Below are 4,258 nucleotides of genomic sequence, written 5' to 3'. Positions count from 1 at the left end.
ATGAATTGAATAGCGACGTCGGAGCAGAAGTGGCTATGGTGGAAGTAAGAGGATCCCTGGTGGGAGTCCCTTGGTGTAACTTGAAGAACCAAGTTTATTACTTAGAAGAAAATAAGACGAGAAAACTATACCACCATTTTGATTCAACCCATCAAGAAACTTTAACTCTGATCATAGAAGATTTGGTGGAAACATACTTAAGAGAAGTGTTAGTGGCAGCGAAGCTAGTAGTGGCGACAGCTAGGAATGAACCTCCTCCGAAGTGATTAGACGAACTTCCTCCAAAGTAACTACAAGACCGAAGGAAGATAATTCTACGGGTACACTAATCTACAGTGCACGCAACCATAACCACGCGGTGCACAACCATGGGACGACAAGACGAGGAACGAGGAGTCTACAACACTGCGAGCAACTACTACGAGGGGTCTACAAGACGATCTTTAAGGCAGTGAGCAACGGGGCTGATGAACGACGAGGTTGACAAATGACGGGGCTGGAAGAAGGACGTCGAGGTTGACATACGCAAGGAAGACTACGTGGAGACAGTCAAATCAAATCAACTACTGAAGGTATGAATAACACAGTACTTAGGCATAAGGTTCATACCTCCAATATTAATATTCCCAAATTTACCGGGGATGAAAACACTTTAGGAGTTAATAATTTCATTGCCGGTATCCCCTCGTTGTCCGAGGAAGAGAGGACCCCCGTTTCCTTTTCTTCAGGACGTTCCTCCGTGTCGATGTCTAATATGGCTGAGCAACCGCAGTCGGTGCCTGAAAAGCCGCGGGCATGAATTGCAGTTCATTAATCAAATTGAAACACTCATTGTGAGCAAAAATATAACTGATAAAAAAAAGAAAATAGAAATTTTAAAGGGAAATATAGATCCTGAGAAGGGTAGAGCTACGTTTATCATAAATTTCCAACAAATGGAAGATATAAAAAAATATGAAGCCTATAAGAAAGCATTCATTATACAGTTTATGTCAAAATGTGATCAGGATCCTATCAGGTCTTTGGTTAGAATGATCAAAGAAGTTAGAACAAGTGAATCAGACACAGAATACTTAGCTAGATTAGATAGATGGTCAAAAGACATGAATTCTATCTTGAAAGATTCAGATTGGATAGAAAGATCTAGTGAAAAAATGAAAGTTTATCAGGTAATAAAAGTGATCACATTTGGATTGTTGACTAAAAATAGTGATGGTTTAACTACAGAAAAGCTGTATAAAGATCTTAAGTCAAATATGAATTTAGGGGAAGTAGATTATCTTCTTCAAGGGTACAGTGAGACCAGAATAATAAATCCATATGCAATGACATTGGGACAACAGAGGGACTCTAGAGGAGAGTTTAAGAAAACGGAAGTAAGACATAGACAAAAAGTTAGAAGTCCATCCAGGGATACTAGAATCCTATGTTTTAATTGTTATACTTGGGGACACAAAGCACAAGACTGTTATTATGGAATTATTTGTAGAAATTGCAAATATGAAGGTCATGATGAGTATCAGTGTAGAAACCAACCATTCTGTATAAATCACCAAAGAATAGGCCATAAAACGCATGAATGTAGAATTTTTCAGACACCAGGAAACAAGAGGAAAAACCCCAGACACAGAATAAACCAATATTCTAGAACTCCCCACATATATACAAATAGACGGTATTGTGTTATAGATAAGACTGATAGAAGGGTGAAAGAAACATCCAACATCAAAGATAAACTGATAAATACTATTGGAAAAACTTCTGTAGGACCTCTCATTGCTGGTAGAGTGTTCAATAAGCCTATTGAAATATCTCTTGATACAGGATATGTACATACATATACCAAGGCTTTTTCCCCCTTACCAGGGGGGCAGCCAAAAAGGACAAGGCACAAAAACACTCCCACCCATTTCATCCCCGAAAACACTCCACACCCCTCCACCCCCCCTCCCATCTTAGCACCTCCTAGATGACGGGTCATCCCTGCACCCTGTCCACTGCCCTAGGTCAGAAGCAGTGTCGCAGGACACAGCACATCCACAGCAAGGCCGCTTCATTAAATCGGCGACCCCCCCTCTCCGTCCCCCCATATAAAGGAGAGAACGGGGAGAAATCCCCTCGGGCTGCGTCAAAAATTTTTGCTCACATACACTACCTCACCCCCTTTCCCTTGTCCAATCCACCTCATGCATCACAACATTTTCCATATACAACCATTCTCCATTCACCCCTGTCTTCTGTCCTCTCCCGTCCTTCCTCAACCGACATTCCCCTCTTCCCCAAAGCCCCCTTCACCCCATCCATCCATCTCATCCTAGGACGTCCCCTCATGTTCACTCCCTCCACATCTGCCTTCCATACCTCCTTTACTAGTCTTTCTTCACTCATTATTTCCATGTGTCCAAACCATCCTAATACTCTTTCATCCACCCTATCTCCCAGCTCCCTTTTCAACCCTGTTCTCCTCCTCACTTCCTCATTTCTCACTCTATCTAGCCTAGTAACCCCCATCATACTTCTCAGACACTTCATCTCAAATACATTCAAGTTCCTTCTCTCTTCCTCTCTTATGTTCCATGTTTCTGCTCCACACAGTGGTGTTGGCACAATCACTCCTTCATACAGTCTCCTCTTAGCATCCATTCCCAGATTCCTATTCCTCATTACACTCTTTAATCCACCAAGGCATTTACTCGCTTCTCTCAATCTACAATATACCTCCACCTTCACTCCACCCTTTCCTGCCACATTTGCACCCAAATATATAAAACTATCCACTTCCTCCAGTTGCTCTCCCTTAATGCTCACTTCCAGATTACTGCCACCTTCACCCCTTGTACATCTCATCACCTTACTTTTACCCACATTTATCTTCAGCTTTCTTCTATCACACAATCTCCCAAACTCTGTCACCAGCTTCCTCAATCCCTCCTCCAATCCTGCCACAAGCGCAGTGTCGTCCGCAAACAACAGCTGGCTCACCTCCCACTTTTCTCCATTTTCCTTAACCATCTCCAATCCCTGACCCACTAACCTTGCATTCACCTCTCACACCACCCCATCCATGTATAAGTTGAACAGCCAGGGTGACATAACGCATCCCTGACGACGTCCCACCTTTACCTCAAGGGTACAGGATATGTAGTTAATGTAATTACTAGTAAATTTTTTAACCAGTTGAAACCAGGAGTGAAAATATTGGAACCAATCCATTACTCATTACAAGGAGTAACTGGAAATCAATTAAGAATATTAGGTAAGGTTGAACTAGAAGTTATCTTAAATACAAATGAACATTTGCACATTCCAGTGAAAGTTGTAGAAGAATCTGTTTTTCCAGGAGATTTATTGATAGGATTTGCTACTATGAGAAAAGAGAACATGATGATATGTTCTGCTGACTTAGGGATCTTAGTGAAATCACAGTTAATCCCATCTTTAAATCAACCAGACTTAAGACTAGTGACAGGAATCAATGAATCCCTAGACATAGACAAGAAAGATCAAAATTTTACTTTAGATAAAGAGGCCGAGCGATCCAGACCAACAGAAAGTAAAGCCTCATATAGTGGACCCAACTCAGATGTTCAAGAAATCCCAGAAATTACTTATTCATCAGCTATAAATGAAGCCTTGCAAATTAAGTATGGTGGCGTAATAAAGTCAACATTATTTTACTCCAGAGCAATTAACAGATTTGATGTGTAGACTGAAATTTTAACCCTCCCAGAACCAATTATATTAAAATGTTGGAAATTGGACTCGGGGATTATAAGTCAAATAAGAACATAGTAGAAATATTAATCATTAATGCTTTAAACAAAGATATAATTTTAGGGAAAGGTACACAAATAGGATGTTTTCAGGTGTGTACCAAACCCATCAAGATTTTAAATGAGAGTAGTGAGGAGGTAGAATTACCAGTTTCATCTATCTGTTCAGTTCAAGAAGGAATAGAATTAAGAAAGAAATACAAGATTCTACTAATTACCCTGAGCTGGATGAAAGTTTAGTTGCTTTGTTTGTGAAGCACAATAAACCAATTGCTTTGCCGGGGGACGCCTTAGGCAAAACAACTGTTTTAAAACATCAGATTAAATCAAAACCGGGAACACAGCCTATTTACATACCCGCCTACAGAGTTCCTCACTCTAAATTAGCAGTAGTAGATAAACTGATCACTGAAATGTTATCGCAGGATATCATTGAACATAATAAAAGTGAGTGGAACTTTCCTTTGATTTTGGTACCCAAATCA

This window comes from Oratosquilla oratoria, chromosome 42 (genome assembly GCF_046742065.1).
Source record: "Oratosquilla oratoria isolate Oo_2021 chromosome 42, ASM4674206v1, whole genome shotgun sequence".
NCBI classification, from domain to species: Eukaryota; Metazoa; Arthropoda; class Malacostraca; order Stomatopoda; family Squillidae; genus Oratosquilla; species Oratosquilla oratoria.
Note: the sequence above shows the minus strand (reverse complement) of the source record.